Raw genomic sequence first — 17,465 nt, 5'->3', positions numbered from 1 at the left:
TATTTCCATCTTGGGTTCTCTTGAAATACGTTTAGCTGGCGTCCAGCAGAAGGAAGCGAGACAGAAAACCCAGTGCTGACTCATAGCAGTCTTCCATAGGCAGGAATGCAGATTTTGAAGATAGCAGTTCAACAATGACATTCCCCGTTTCCCTAGCAACATGTTTTTAGGTCGCCTAGGCAACAGAAAGCTGGTGTGGTTTTTTGTTTTTAACCAATTTCATGAAGACCTTATATTCTACTTAATTGTTCCTGATTATTCCTAAAACTGGTGTGGCATCAGAGTTCCTATGCGGTGTGCAACTGATTAACTGTAAGAACACTTGGAGCAATGTTGCAGAAACTTGTAGTATTAAGAGAACAGTTCTGCGGAGGCAATGGTAAACCCCTCCTGTATTCTACCAACGAGAACCAGAGGGCTCTGTGGGCGCCAGGAGTTGACATTGACTTGATGGCACACTTTATCTTTACTGCAATTTTGTAGATAACATTTTGTAATATGGCAAGAGTTTTAAGTTTTGTTAAGGCTATGCCTTTAAGATACAGGGATGGTTGTAGCTATAATGGCTTTAGGACTAATGTTTAATGTATTGTTAGACCACAGGAAGGGCATTTTTCTATGGCCAGGTTGACCAGTTTGCTTGACAATGGTTTTAGAAAAGACTAGGCTTTGGGACCTATGATGGCAAAAACATACCCTCTCTGCTGTCTCTACTGTGATGTGTTTTTCAGACAGTTTCCAAATGTCAAAGGGTGCTCTTTCAGGGGCGCACTGGAGAGAACGGCCAAGCGCATCTTGGCAACTTTCCCAGTTTAGTCTTGAGTTCTACTTCAAAGGCGATTTGAAGGGATGTGGTATTTTGACAGGAGGAGCATAAACCACAGAAATTTCAGTATGATGAGTTTTTGAAATAGATACAAGTTTTGCAGGTATTGATTATGCAAATTCTACGCAGATAATGATTGACCAATTGATTTATATGTTGAAAGGGGTGACAACATGGGTTATAGGTTATTAGTGGTCTGAATTCTGCTGACCAATCATTATTAAGACGAACAAGGGGACAAAATTGAGGGGATGATACCAAAACAGGATATAAGGGAGGGATGATGGTATGGGGAGAGGAACCACACATCAGGGCAACCACAGAGGAGACAGGAGAGAAAGTATGAAGTCAGGTAGCTTTTGATTCTCAAAATTTTTGATTGATGCTTGGAACACATTGCCTGAACCCCGAAATTGTTTCTTACTGTTGTCTGCTGAAGATTATCAAGAATTGGGTGTATTGTTGTACCTGCATTCAAAAACCCTTCAGTTTAAAATGAAACAGTGCTTAGTTTTCACTTGTGCTTCAAAAAGTGTGGAAATTGCAAGTGAAGTAATAACTTCCATGTCATGTGAGGAGCAAAAATATTGCAGTCTCATATTTTATGGTGGTTTTACAAATAGGGTTCCTCCATGCAACCCCATTTTGCCTTAGGAACAGCTTGGATGACGTGTTTGCCAGCCCCAGCACATGTGGATAAGGACATGCACCCTCTGCGAGCACTCACATCCCTTCTGTGGAGCTGAGCTGGTGGACAAAGTAATTGTTCACAGTGGCCCATAGTCATTCAATTAGACATTAGGTTGGGGAGGGATTTCTGCAGGTGAAAATTGAGTAATTATATCCAGTTGTATATGTATACCACTTGTATCTTCTAAAGTAAAAACGTAGTCAGGGGAAAAACCCTCCCACCAAAAATAGTTGTGAAATAAATGAATAGACAAGAAATGACTCAAGTTTAAGATTACTTTTATTCTCAGGTTTATGTTTTGGTGAGAATATTTTTTCTTTTTGTAAAAAAAAAAAAAAATGCCTGTGCTAAAATGTGGAGAATTGACATAAGAAGAGCCCCTACGCCCTCTGCTGAACAAAACTGCATCCATGTTACACCAACACCCCTTTTCCCTTCCCTTCTAGGAGTGAATCATAATGAGAGGTCAAAGGGAAGTGAACCTTTTGAGGATTTTTGTGGGGAGGAATTACTTTGGCAGCACTGCAATGTAAATCCAGGAAACAGCTTTTCCTGTCATGGATCCTAGAAACAGAAAACATGACTGATAGCAGTTAAGAGAAACAGTTTGACTGATTTTTGTGCTTCACAGAGCAAAACTTTATCCACCCTCTTCTTAGGAAAACTGGCAGAGGTCTCCAACTGATGCTGCAACAGGATCCAATTGAGACACTCTGCCGGCCAAAAGGCTCTTTTGGGCTGCAGTGTTTGTACCAAAAATTCCTGCATAGCAAAGAAATTTTGCTTGCATCTGTGTTTACGTTCTCTGACACCAGACCATAACCATCATTTTGTCTCAGGCCCTACAACATGAGGTTGAGCATTATTAGCCAATAGCAGGAAAACAGATTGGGATCCAAGGCCATCAATTTTTAGAGCAATGGCAAAACTGGTTCTATCTCCAACCACTGGCAAAGATCACTTTCACAGGTATCCAAAACTTTTCCATATACCGGTTTTAGAGAGCAACTCAAATCAGCCATGTCTCCCCCCCACCCCTGCCCCCTTTCCTTTCCTTTTAGCATTAACCCAGCCTATCCGGGACCTTGTATTGAAGACGGAGGCACAATTAGACATCTCACCTCAACTGGCATCCCAAATCCAGCTTACTCAAAGTTCACCCCCTCAAATTTCTGTCATAAACTTCGTGGTGAGGAAACCTGTAACCATTTACTGGTTATCACTGCCATTTTGGCACTTTACCACAGAAAGAGGATCACATCTCAATGGATCCTATTTAAGGCAAACCTAAACACAATACAGTTCAGAAGCCCAAACTATTTTATCAAAGTGATATCACACTGAAATTTACTTGTGAAATCCTTCTCAATTCTTACACCAAGTGACCATCAGGAATGCAGCCTATAAAGCTAATTAACCTCTGGGAATATCACCCTTAAAATTGACACTGTTGATCAGAAATTGCTTACAAGATCCAATGAACACCACAGAGAGCTGCAGTTAAGTTAGCCCCACAACTCAGCTTCTTGTAAACAGTGTGACTTGTCTAGGGAAAACACCATCTTTCTCAACACACTCATGAAAAGTAGCCACCAAGATTTAAAAGTTCACTCATGACACAAGACGCATTTGTTGACACATGTTCCATCATTCCAACCTCTTATCAAATGAGGTAAATATTTTATTTAACTAAACATAAAACTGAATGCTTTTTAGATTTCTCTATGGAAACCTATCTCAAAGTTACACCTTAAAATGCAGCTAGAGTTTTACAAGTGATGTTAGCTATATGAATTGACATTATAAGCAGTATTTCCCAATAAGGGGGAAAAGGTTTGAGGCCTTATTCTAAAGCTACCTCAACTGTAGTTGTTCCCAAACCATTTCAGTAACATTAAATATGTTGTGTAGTTGTGTACCACTTCTGCCAGATTGGGCAAATGTTGTGGAAGTGGTACACAACTACACAATCTGACCTAAACATATGGGCAGAAGTTAACATTATTAGAGTGGTACAGGAGCAATTATTCAATGGCAGCATTCACATTTGTTAGGCAACATTTAAACTAGATCCTGACTAGCTTATACTTTTGAAACTGAATTTCTTAGTGTTCTAGAAAACACGGACCAATCACCAACTTTAGGATGACAGAAATTAAATACATCAATGTGGTGTCCTAAGTCAAGGAAAAAAACTTTTGGAAACAGGATAAAATCTGTTATAGCAAAAATTGAATTTACCTGCTAGTATTTGGATGCTTAATTTTAAATACACTGGCTAATATCCAGACTGAGTTAATCATGAGTAGTCCCATTTAAAACAATGGGTTAAGGTAGTCACATCTAACTTGTTCCATTAATTTCAGCGGGAAAACTCAAGAGTAACTGCCACTGAAGCTAAACAGAGTCAGTTTAGAAAGAACGCATAATCCTTGTGGCATGTAACCAGAAAGAGATGGATTTCCCTCTCTAAGCTCCCAATTACAATGCCTCTTTATTTTTATGACAGCATATCTGATTTTTATCATTCTGAAGTCCTCTGTGCTTGAGGTGTGTCGGCATGTAACTCTTCCATCCATTTTGTTCCCGGCTCTGTTTTTTTCATGAGGGTCTTACCATCATTGTGGGATGAATGATTTCTGACCCACTTAATGGCCATCCCACCATATGCACCTGCCACAAATTGGTTTCTGACTCAAGCTTTCTGTACATTGTGCTATGGTTCTCTCAAGACAGAGTTTCCTCAAATCAACAACGGTTAAAACAGAAGTTGCTGCTCTATGACTGGCCCTTTTCTGTTGCAGAGATGGTTTCTCAGCCCCTTGGAACCAGGATTGCTTGAATGCAAGGGTTTGGGTCAGTTTTCTTGGAGTGACAGACAAGCAGGGCAAGTTTTTTTAAAGTACTAATTCAACCCCTGGGGGGAGGCAAACATTCCCAGAAGAACCCATGCTAGTGTTTGCTTCGGTGGGTTTTTATCATTAAGTTGTGCAGTGAAAGTGAAGTGTATATATATCGAGAGAGAGAGAAAGAGTGTAGATGTTTAAACGGTGAAGATACATACATGCAATATTTTGACAAAAGCAGAATCCAGCAGCTGGTCTAAAACAATCTTCGTGCTGAACTTTGCACCCAGTGTCAACTTAATTCTAACTGCATAGATAATTAAAAACTTACATATTACAAAAATAAAGATTAATGCTTTAAAAAAAATTCACATGAATTACTGAGCAGCAGTGAACTCCAGCAAAGTGATCCCTCTTTTCACATTAGTCAGACTTGGAAATGGAGTGCCCCCACCACTGCTGTCATGACTGCAGTTCTGGCTTTTCAACTGCACAATGAACATAATCCCTGAGAAGCTTTTCAACCCATTCTGTTGGCAAGCAGCTCTTTTGCAAGAGGATGATCCTGAGGCCGAGGGGGTCGAGCGACAAATCCTTTAGTCCATCTTTCTTCTGCAAGTTAATATATTACTTTAAAAAACAACAACACACACACCACTTCAGTTTGGGGCTTAAGTTACATATTCAGTTCCTGGGAAAGTGCCCACGAGAAGAGGTATTTTCCAGTTTTGATTTTCATCCTTCTCCACAACACATCACAGCCACAGAATTATTAGTTTCTTCCTATAGGGAAACTAAAGAACAAAGAAGAGAATGTTTATGCTCAAGAAGCAAGAGGCAAATCAAACACATTCACCAGCTAGCATCAAGTTATAAGCAAAACACCATCTTTGAAGAGTAAAGCTCCACAAGGTGGCTCCTCAAAGAGATTACAGAATCCACGCTCCAGACATGACTGTTACTTGTTTATAAAACTCTGCCCTATTGCTTGCTTGCTTATGGAAAGTAAAAACTGACTCCAGATGAAGCAAATGGAAGTATGTGGGGGTGTTTTTTGGGTGTTTTTTTTTTTGCAGTCTGTCAATGTACTAGTAACTTTTGTGAAGTATGCATTTTGGGATTGTGAGCTGTTCTTTTGAATATAAATCTGTATTTTCAATCAAGTCCTCAAGAGTTAACATTCATCATTTCCTTACATCAGTCTCACCAACTGTATGGAAAACTTATCTAATGTCACCTGCATCAGTGGGAGTTACATGAAAATTCTATCTCATATTTGGACAACAACTCAAGTTCAGTTTAGCAGGCTATCCTGAAGACAATGAGAGTGAGAAACTGTGTGGACTTGGGCCTCGGTTATATAATTTGAATTACAGATACAACCCCAAGTGTCAGAGGAGCTCCAGTTCACACTAGAGATGCATAGCATCTCTGGAAAATCCCTCTTGGGGCACTGGTAGATGTTAACACACTTGTGAACTAGTCTCATTGAAACGGAGTCCACTATCTGAACAGCTGAAACAACATACATTCTTTTAAACGCTCAAGTGGAAGAAAATGAGCAAAGCACTGCGTGCAAAGAGACAATTCAGTTATTTAGATATATAGTTGTACACTGCTTTATAAATGTGGCTAACTTTAGTTCTTAAGCTATCTATAGCATTCAGGATGGAATTACCCTTGGGGTAGCTATCAGCAACTCTGCTGAGGTCCAGTAAATAGCAACTATAGGTTAAGTGATTTCTTAGAAACAAACCTTAAGTGACTGGTAATCTATACCCAATACTCATAATTCTAAACTGTATACATGATGATAGCCAACAGAGAGGCCATGGAGAAGCAGTCACCTGTATAGGCTTCCAATGTGGTTCCCAAACTGGAGAGTCTTGGCTCATGAATGTGTAGCATTCCCATGCTAGCTTCCTATGGCCCACAGGAACACCAAACTATGGTCCAGGTGGATATGATTGATATGTATGCATCAACTTATATGTGAGCCAAGAGCTTTTTCAAAGGCCTGACAGTCTTCAGTCAAGGATGCTGTGATAGTTGCCTATACACTGAGCAGATTAGAAGACCTCCAAGGTACTTTCAGATTCTAAAATTCTATGCATAACTATTTTTCATTGGCCTCTGCATGGCCACCATCATGTCACAATTAATGATTTAGTTCAAGTTCAACAATATCTAGCTCATGAAATCACCAAGCTGTGGATAAAGGTGATCCGGTTGACAGAGTATACCTAGAATTCCAAAAAGCTTTCAACAAAGTTCCTTATCAAAGACTCTTGAGAATACATAGCAGTCATGGGATAAGGGGACTAGGGATGTGCATAAACTGGTCCACAGGCCATGTTAGAGGCCTGCGAACCAGTTTGCAAGTGGCCCAGTCCGGCGGATCAACGTCGGGGTGTGTGTGTCACTTTAAGGGCAGGGGGTTATACTTATCCTTCCCGCCGCTTTTTCCCCTCCGGCTCTCCATGTTTAAGTGAAATCTTCAGGGTGGCAGCGGTCCTCCCTGCCGTCCCTGCCCCCTTGTTGCCTGCGAAAAGCAGAAGTAACTTCCGCATGTGTGCGCCGCTCATGTCACACACGCTGTGCGGTACGCACGTCAGTGGTGCGTGTATGGGTGCAACTTCCGCTTTTCGCAGGCAACAAGGGGGTAGGGCCGTCAGGGAAGAATGCTGCCGCCCCGAAGATTTCACTTAAGAATGGAGCGCCGGAGAGGTAAGTAAACTCCCGCCCTTAAAGCAACACACACACACACAGTGTCGGACCACACCATGCACATCCCTAAAGGGGACAAGTACATGTGTGGATTGCTAACTGGTTGAAGAACAGGAAACAGACGGTAGTATAATGGAGAGTTTTCACAATGGAGAGAGGATAGATTGAAGTACAGGGATCTGTCCTTGGACTCGTGCTTTTTAATATATTCATAAATGATCTATAAGTAGGGGTAAGCAGCGAGGTGGCCAAATCTGCAGATGATACCAAACTATTTAGGGTAGTGAAATCCAAAAGAGATTGTGAGGAACTCCAAAAGGATCTCTCCAAACTCGGGGAGAGGACGACAAAATGCCAAATACGGTTCAGTATTGGCAAGTGTAAAGTTATGCACATTGGGATGAAAAACCCCAACTTCAAGTATACGCTGATGGGATCTGAGCTGTCGGTGACTGATCAAGAGAGGGATCTTGGGGTGGTAGTGGACAGCTCATTGAAAGTATAAACTCAATGTGTGGCAGCTGTGAAACAGGCCAATTCCATGCTAGGGATCATTAGGAAGGGGACTGAAAATAAAACTGCTAATATTATAATACCCTTACACAAAATGATGGTGCGACCACACCTGGAGTACTGTGTACAATTGTGGTCACCACATCTAAAAAAGGACATTGTAGAACTGGAAAAGGTGCAGAAGAGGGCAACCAAGATGATCAGGGACCTAGAGCACCTTTCTTATGAGGCAAGGCTACAACACCTGGGGCTATTTAGTTAAAAAAAGAAAAAGCCAACTGCAGGGAGACATGATAGAGGTCTATAAAATCATGCATGGTGTGGAGAAAGTGGATAGAGAGAAATTTCCCCCCCTCTCACATAACACTAGAACCAGGGGTCTCATCCCATGAAATGGATTGCCAGGAAATTTAGGACCAGCAAGCAGAAGTATTTTTTTCACACAATGCATAATCGACTTGTAGAATTCTCTGCCACGAGATGTGGTGACAGCTAACAACCTGGATGGCTTTAAGAGGGGTTTGGATAACTTCATGGAGGAAAGGTCTGTCAACGGCTACTAAGGCAGGATGCCTCTGAATACCAGTTGCAGGGGAGTAACAGCAGAAGAGAGGCACACCCTCAACTCCTGCCTGTGGCTCCCAGGAGGATCTGGTGGGCCACTGTGCAAAACAGGATGCTGGACTAGATGGGCCTTGGGCCTGATCCAACAGGGCTGTTCTTATGTTCTTATTTTAAGTAGACTGATCTTTGTTGTAACCAGAGGAGTGATTGCTTTGATAGATTCATTCATTTGAAATATTTATATACCGCCCGAAACCTACATCTCTTGGTGGCTCACAAAAAAATACAAACGACAACAAAATAAAAAGTTAAAGCCACAGTACTTGCTTGTGAAGGGACATGGAATCTGTAGGCTACATAATGCCACTAAGAGGATAATCGGGGTGGGTAGGTATGGTTGCGAAGACTTGTTGCCATTGGTACTGTTATCACTTGGTTACATTCCTTTCATAGCACAAAGAACTCAAATTTATTTTCTCTCTGTGTTCCACAATCAAATGCAGATGCTCCAACAGATTAGCCATTCAAAGATGTTTTATTTTAGTTGCAGGAGAGTAACAGCAGGAGAGACGGCATGCCCTCAGCTTCTGCCTGTGGGCTTCCAGCAGCATCTGGTGGGCCACTGTGCAAAACAGGATGCTGGACTAGATGGGCCTTGGGCCTGATCCAGCTGGGCTGTTCTTATGTAAGCTTGAAAAATACAAATCAATTTCAAGATGATCTATGTTGTCCAGGGGCATAGCGAGCTTGGCGGGGGCCGGGGGACAAAGTCTGGCTGGTCTCTCCTCCCCGCCCCAGGTGCTCCTTCGTGCATGCAAATCGCACGCACCCCCCAATTCATACCCCCTTACATCGGACATCAGACGCAAGGTCGTGGGGCCATTCACAGCCCCGGTAAATTTTCATTTGTCTTGTCAGCAGTTGATTGAATCATTGAAAGTGGGCTCATTTCTACTCCCTTTAAGCAATTCCAGCAACCGCTGACAGGCGAAATGGAACTCTGCCGGGGCTGCGACAGCCTCATTCTTGGCATTGGCCCCGTCCCCTTGCATCTGATGTCAAATACAGGGGAGGGGCCAATGTGTGGGCAGGGGGAGTCCATTCTTACCCAGCCCTCATTTCACTGAAGAGGAGAGGGGCGTGTCTCATGCTCTGCTTGCTGGCTGGGTGCAGAAGGGGGCAAAGGAGCACTCTGGCCAAAAGCAAGCCTTGGGGGCCCTGCAGACCTTTGAGGCCTGGGGACAATTGTCCCCCCTTGCTCAGTAGTCACTACGGTCCTGCTGTTGTCCCTTAAACTGTATGTCAGTGCAATTTAAGTCAAGAATATTTGTGATCTTGTGTCCAGTGGTAGCTGATGCTTCTTGGGGCTGGCGGGGCAGAGAAGGGAAGGGAGTCAGGGGTAACCATAGGCAGGGCTAATAGCAGGCAGGTCCAACTCTAAGTTAGAAAGAACCAACCCATGGTTTTCTCCATTTGTAAAGTTGATTACTTGTCTCAAACAAGATCTCCATAATTCACTTGGCAGGTGGCTATTTAGTGCTGTACCTCTCTTTCTCTAAAGTCCACACGCCTCTTCTTCCCCTCAGTAGCTCCATCCCATCTTCTATCAATATTGCCTCCATCCACCCACCCCTTGCAATCTCAGCACTCTCCTCCTCACTTCATGCAGGACTAGGCTAAGAAGATCAACTGAAGGGGGTGGGGGTTTGGAGACTTGAGTGTCTATTTCCAGGTAGCACCTGCATACACACATTTCACACTACTTGAAAATACCACAACGTATTTGGCCACAGAGATCCCACTAGTTTCTTTTCTTCTCACAAATATGCATATATAATACACACTTAAGAAAACAAGCCTTATTTCTCCCTCTCTCACCATATAAATTTTATGGGATATGTCCTTGGGCTGCAATCCTATGCACACAGCAGTTACGTGGGAGTAAGCCCCAATGAGTTCATTAAGGCTTTACTTGGAATAGACTCTATAGAATTGGCTGCAGTTCTATGAAACATTTACTCGAGAGAATCCTTTATCAGATTTGAAAATTAAACCAGATACATCACAAACCTGTCCAAAGAACTTATGCTGAAGAATTCTCCTTTCAATACTACTAGCACACACACACACACACACACACACACACCCTGTTTCTATTGCAGTTTCTTTTGATGTTCCTGAAGTGATGTGTAGTTGTGTGTGGTTTTGTTGTATTGAGAGGCCATTGGCTGTAATAAAGTACTACTACTACTACACACACACACCCCCCTCAGTGTTACGCCACAAAAACTGGTGTAAGGACTATAGAGATACTTGGCTGTTTTGGACTGGCCTGTGCCTGTTAAGGTTCCCCATGAAGGGAAGACAATAATCTCAGAATCCATAAAACACACAAATATTTCTGCATTAAAGACACACACATTTCCAATAGGATAAGTTGTCAATGAGTGATTTCAGTTAAGATGCTTTGTTTTATTTGGAAGCCATATCCTCAAGAGAGGTGAGAGAGTAAGAGAAAGACAAGGGAGCTAGCAAGAGGCTTTGCTTAAAGTCCCAGAACTAGAATTCAGGCAGGGGGCTGCTTGTTTGTTTGCCCGTTAGTAAAAGAAATACCCAGAGGAAGTGCCAGTCCACCAGATCTCCCACTTTCCCAATATTCTCTAGATCTTTGAACGTTGCCAAGATTTGCCAGTGGAATTTAAAATTAAAAAAGAAAAAAGGAAAGGAAAAGAAGAGAGCTTCCAAACAAATGCTGAAGAAATCCAATGCCTCCTGAGGGCTTGGTCAGGGTGCTGAGTGAGAAGGAAAGGGCTGACTTCCCTCTGGAGAAGGAGAGGCTGGAGAAATGTAACCAGGGCTCCTACCTGTTCTGAATTCCATTTGCTTGTAGACTGGGTGGGTGCTCTCATATTGCAGACACATCTCTACAGAGTGTTCAGCCTGCCTAGAAGGACCCTGGGAAATCAGATTACTAGGCTGGCCTTAGTTTGCTGGCTATTGGTCAGAATAGGTGCCTGTAAGATATTCTGATTTCTGATTGGTTGGGGGAAGGGCTAGCTCCTGCACACCCTTTGGGGAGCGGGGAGGCAAGGCATATTCTGATTGGTGCTAGGGCACTAAATATGCAATTTGGGTAGTGACTTAGTATGGTAGTAAACAGTTACACTGACAAAAGCAAATCACACAAGTCCAACCAACCAGTTTAAAAATTCAATAAACCAAGCAATCTAAAAATTTAGCATGACAACAAATGCAACAAGTAGTCATAAGCCAAGAAACCGCAGAACACATGGACAGGTCCTACTTGACAGATTTAAAATCCCAATGTTTGTGAAATGTAATGAGTTGCATTATACTGTTCTAGAGGATTACATCCAGTAGGACTCACAGCATGTGACCATCCCCACCCTGGGATTCCTTGTTCAACCTGGACAGATCTCTGCTCATTTCAGTTCACATACGTGACTGTTGACCAGCACTGGAGCAAGTAATATTTTTGTTAAGGACTGTATTTACCTGAATCTAGGGCCAGACTAGGACCACTGAGAGGGCGGTGGAATGTATGTGGGGAGGGCGCCAGGTTTCGAGCAGAATGGGTACTTAAGGGTGGGAGTATTCACTGCTGCCGAGTGCAGTGTGGTGCAGGGGCGTCCTGCGAGTGGGACACACCGGGAATATGCCCTGTTGCCCTGTGGGCCTGTCCGAGCCTGCCTGAATCGAAGACTAGTTTTTCTCCAAGTTCACTGAGGTTAAAAATTGGGGTCATCTTGAATTCAGAGTCTTCTTCCTTTTTGGTAAATATAGGTATAACCTGTATTTAACTTCTATTTTTGAAGGGGCTTGTCTTAAATTCAGGGTCGTCTTGTATTTGGGTAAATATGGGTAGATTTCCCCCCCCTATCTGGAGGTGTATTTGACTTAGCTTTGTAATGCCTTCGTTCTCTTGGGCATTAGATATGATTTCTTGTGCACTATGGTTGCTTGCTCACCCTATCCCAGGGTTGGGCAATCTTGGTCCTCCAGCAGTTGTTGAACTACAACTCCCACCATCCCCAGCCACATTGTATTGCAGGATTGCCCACCCCTGCCCTATTCCAAATGCTCTTCTGGGGCAGCGGTTGGCTATTACGCTAGACCAGGGCTGCACAACTCAAATGCCCTAGTGGGCCAGAACCATCTACAACTTGTCATGCAGGGGCCAAGGTCAATTTTTTGCACATGATTACATTAAAATTAAAATATCATTAGTTACTTGTGGATCTATTCCCCCTGTCAATGGACCCAAGAATAGTGACCAGAAACTAGGTCCTGTACCTGCTTGGTCAGTGGGGCCCCTGGAGTGCAAGCCAGCCCAAAATAAATGCCAGTCCCTTCCTCTCCCCAAACTGTTGTTGTTTCAGGCTGCAATTGTAGGCAGGCTTACATGGGAGTAAACCTCACTGGGTACACCACGGCACATATTTCTGAGAAAACATGCATAGGATGGATCTATAAGGCAGTTTCCAGCTCCTGTGTTGCTGCAGGATACCTGGGGCCAGTAAAATAGTCCCCGCGGGCCGAATCCGGCCCCTGGGCCGTATGTTGTGCAGGCCTGCGCTAGACTGTCTCCAGCTCCTGTCTGTGGTCTGCTAGTGGGCGATTTTCTGGGAGGCGACACAGAAAGGTTAAGCAACATGCAGCCTTCAATGATGGAAACCCCACACTACAATTTCAGAGTGTGCGGGAATTGTGGAGAGTGAATCAATTAGAATACTCTGATGGGGGCGGGGAGTGAATCAATTAGAATACTCTCTCACACAACCCACCATTTTGTTTTTTTGTGTTTGTTTTTTTAAGAATTTAGAGGTCATGCTCACAGCCGGTGACCCAACAGAAATTCAAGGTGAGAGTGGGGAGGGGGAGAGTGATCATCACCCCGAGTTTTAAATGGTTCTCACCTCCATGTATTTTTGTCCCTACCTATGGCTGGTTAACAGTCTGGAGTGCAACTCCACTTGCTGCTGGAGGAAAGCTGTGCATTCTTTGCCAGGCCCATCATGTCATCTTCCCTTGACTAGGAAGAACAACAGTGTCAGCCCATTTTCTCCTCTCCTGCATATTATCTCAAGAACCACCATCTCCCGGATTTCCGCAAAACTCAGCCGCCTCATTAGAGCTGAGGCACAACTGCAGCTAACACAAGCAGCTCCCTAACAAAACTGATAAAAGACATAAACAGTCTTAAGATGTACTGTAAACAAAACAAGGAAAGGAGAAGGGGGGAAGGAGGAGTGGTTCTCATTTACAATCTCCTGCTCCCCAAAGCAATGAAGGACTGCCAAACCTCGCCTGAGCAGTGTGAAGAGGAGACAGAGTGCTAGGAAGGAACTTTTCTTGTTTGTAAAGTAACTAGCCTACATCCCCATAGCACACATTTTCTTTTCCTGAAAGAAGCTCAAAAGGAGCTTTTCAGAGCTTAAAATCAATATCCAGCTGATCCCTGATCCAGACCTTCTTAGTCAGATTTTATGGTGTTAAAACTCTGGCATGCCAGGATTTACCCAGCTTTCCCCTCGACACACTCTCCAAGCATATTGATGAGTATGAGCAGATGGAGTTTGGAGGCAAAATTGCCTCCAAGCAACCAAAAGGAAACACAAAATATACATGGGAATAGAAAATCCACCCCCACCTCTTTAAGATTAAATTGAAGATAGGTGGTGAATAAATCTGGGCACATTCCACATAAGTGGAAACAATGCACATGCTACTGAAAAATATTTAAAAGCAGCATGTGGTTCATAGCAAACTAAAGCTCCTGTTACTTTTGAGTTTCACAAACAGTAAGGTGTACAGGATCAACAGCATTTCCTGAAACCAAACATGGCTTTTTGGTGCAAATAGCCTAGTGCAAGCACTAACTTATCCCAGATAAAGCCCTGATGCATCAAACCAAATGATCATCTAGTCCAACATCTGATTCCCTCACAGGCAGCTAGCTGCAGAATTAACCACTCTTTCACATCTATGCAAATCACCCCTTTCATAGGAGATTTTGCAAGGGGAAAAGGGCTGTCAGGGACGTTGTTACAGCATAATGTGAACTCTGCCCCCAACAAGCACAGGGTATCTTATGCTACTAGAAGTTAGGTACAACAAACTTAGGCCTCTAAGTAGGCCATTTGCCTAGTCACCTGGGGCAAGCAAGAGTGCCTCCAAATGATTAGATAGGGAATATTTTGTAAACTGGAAGATAATTTGTTCTTCCCCCTCCCAAGGCTACTTATAGACAGATGGGCTAGTAATCATTTTCTGGTCTTCTCTTGATTTCTCTACATTAGCTTGTTTGGCTGTGCTTAAATGTGAACAAGTCTATTGTTTTGTTTTGGCTTTTTTGGCTCAGAACAAAAGAGCCCAAACTAGTTGCATTTTCCCCCAATGCCAGAGATGGGGGGCAGCTCCAAGGTCTCCATCTCCCTGGCAAGAGCTTTTTCTGAACGTTTTTCCATGTAGGAACATACTGCAATGTTGCACGTATGCACAAAGAATGCTATGACCACATAAGCCATGCATGGGTGCCATCAATGTTTACCTGTCCAATGCCAGGTCACTCTCCACACAGCATTCCCTGACAAGCCCAAAGGTTCCCATGGTGGTGGCAAAAGAGTCACAGATCTCTACTCATCTAAAAGGCTCCCAGGGCTAAACACCAAGCACAACTAAAATCCAGATCCAGATATGTAGCCCTCATTCCAGTCCATGCACATAACTGCAGACAACACTATTCCTCAAGATATATTAAGCGAATAGTTAATGACAAATTAGATCTCCTGGGACAACTATCAGATCCGGTGCTTCAAACTTTGGTAAGACACATGAAGACACTGGAGGACAGCCTTCTCCAAAGTACACTGCCTTCAGAGGTGAGGCTGGTTTCCACCAGGAGGAGAATTACTTCTTGTGTAGCATTTCTGTTACGACATTCCCTCTCTGAAGAGGCTCTCAGGCTAAGAGACGATCTAGATATTGCTCAGAATGAAGTGGTAGAATTCTAGACTGCATCACATTCAGTTCCTGTGACTGCAGTTCTGTTCCAGTCCTCAAGCCTGAATGGGACCCAGCTCTCTGTCAGGCTAACTAAACTAAACTAAACCAGCCAAGCTAGCAACTAAAACAGCCAGATAAGTATCTCCACACTTGCAGGGAACAGAAAGGCTCAGTTGACATTCTTTTGTTTTCCTTTCACGTGAGCTATTTTGCCTGGAAAGGAGAGCTGGTTTTGCGGTTAACGAGCATGAATTGTCCCTTTTGCTAAGAAGGGTCTGCTCTGCTTTGCATTTGGATGGGTGATTGCATGTGAGTGCTGTAAGGTATCACGACCAGAGCTAGTGATAGAGCACCTTGCATGCAGAAGGTCCCAGGTTCATTCCCAGGCATCTCCACGTAGGCATGGGAGAGACTCCTGCCTGAAACATTGGGAGAGTCACTGCCAATTAGTCTAGACAATACTGAGATGGGCCAACAGTCTCACTCAGTATAAGAAGCTTCCTATGTTACACAGTAAGGAATTGTTCTCTACTTCAGTCAGTATTTCTTACAGTACCATTTTCAATACAAGTATTTGGTTTTCCGACAAGACTTGGAAATAATATTTTATAACACTGCAAGCTTTAATATATCTAGTTGGCAAACCATCACCAAACCCTTTAATTAGTAGGGGCCAATTAATAACTAGTGGAACTGCAAGTTAAGAACACACTTATTTTATGAAGCCTATTGTAGTCATGTTACTGTATGGAATGGAATGGAATGAAACAGGCAGTGTTAAGGATGTTCTTTCTTTCTGGCAATAAACAGAACCTTGCATTTGTTCAATGTTAAATTCTTGTAATATTAAATATTAAAATGTCACCTAAAGTGAGGATTTCGTTGATTTATTTAAATTTGCCACATTGTAAGTCTACAGTCAGGGTCTGTTTTTAATCTTCCAATTTTTGAGCTGCACCTAGATTTTTGAGGCACTCAAAATTACATTATTAAATTGATGTTAAACATTAGAAGGCAGATGATTAAACTAAACATGCTTGAATTTGTTGTGATTTTGATCCCCCCCCCAATTTTGAAAAAATCAAGAGAAACATTTAAGGAATTTGTTCAAACTTAAAATATTTTGTGGAATCATATGTATACCATTTTAAAACTCCAAAATATAATTTTACTTGAGAAAAATAACTTGGAAATGGAATTCTTTTCTAATGCTGCCTCAGGATGAGACCATTTTTTGGGGTGATCTTAGTATTTCTCCCTTGGCAAATTCTACATTTAGGGATTAGCTCTTATGAGAGCCTAAAGAGCTAGTGCAATCCACCTTCCATACTATTCTCTAAGTTGTCTAGAGTTCAACTGAGAGCCTAAAGATTATGAAAGAAAGTGGGCAGTGAATTCTTGCTGGAAGAGGGATAGGGGAGAGAATGTCAGTGCTGTCCTGAGGAACACATTCAAAACATACCTGCATGGGGACAGCCACAGAGAGTTCCCAACAGCTCCTTTTCAGCAGATCTCTCCTTCGGGTACATTTGAATGACTGCACTGAGAACAATACTACATTCATCATTGGGTCCAAACAAGTGCACAATACTGGTCCATAGATTTCTCAGTCTCAGTACGTTACTGTCAGCCAACAAACAATGCACTTGTTTTGGTACTTGTGAGGCAATTAAAACCATCCAGAACCTTCAGACTGTAGTGTATTCAAGTTCATGGAGGGGCAGTTCAGGATGAAGATGCTTGCTGCTTCAATAAGCCACTGAAGAGAGTTCTTGTAGACACACAACTCCAACCCCAACTGGTGGTAAGGATCAGTCCAGCTAGGCTGCAGATTTATGTCCAGCCCAATGTACAGCCTTCAACACACCTGTTCCCATTAATCTGTATGTAAGAGAAGATTGAACATTAACATCTCAAGATTCAAAAGCCTTACACATTCTGAATGTTCATTCCATACCTTCTCAACACAAATACAGCCAGGCAAAATACACATATTTATTGGTCATGAGAACAGAAAAACCTTTTTGCTGAAGTGGACCAATACCATTAAAGTCGGCACCCTGTTTCCAACAGTGGCCTCTGGAATGCTCACTACAGCAGTTTCGGTCCCCAGGTGCTGTTGCACTACAACACTCCCATTGTCCCCAGCCACAATGGTCTAGAGTCCAACAATATCTGGGGACCTGTTTGAGAACCCCCTGCATTATAGGGCATGATGGTGATGATGGTGATGGGACACTTCCTGTTTTCCCTCAGCCTCTGAACATGACTA

At 42.9% G+C, this 17,465-nt stretch overlaps 1 protein-coding gene across 6 annotated transcripts in view; it reads right to left on the bottom strand.

Annotated features, from left to right (window-relative positions):
• MFHAS1 (multifunctional ROCO family signaling regulator 1) overlaps positions 1-17,465 on the bottom strand; it is a 92,766-nt gene that overhangs the window by 22,660 nt on the left and 52,641 nt on the right. For 4 of the 6 annotated variants that reach the window (XM_053303685.1, XM_053303684.1, XM_053303686.1 and 1 more), the window contains exon 3: positions 16,656-17,074. The gene's annotated coding sequence lies outside the window, so the exon portion shown is untranslated. Of the gene's footprint in view, positions 1-1,778; positions 5,158-16,655; positions 17,075-17,465 lie in introns of those variants that run through there. The other 2 variants (XM_053303683.1, XM_053303682.1) reach the window with 1 other exon arrangement.

This window comes from Hemicordylus capensis, chromosome 2 (genome assembly GCF_027244095.1).
Source record: "Hemicordylus capensis ecotype Gifberg chromosome 2, rHemCap1.1.pri, whole genome shotgun sequence".
Lineage (NCBI taxonomy): Eukaryota > Metazoa > Chordata > Lepidosauria > Squamata > Cordylidae > Hemicordylus > Hemicordylus capensis.
Note: the sequence above shows the minus strand (reverse complement) of the source record. Positions and strands in the feature narration are given on the sequence as shown.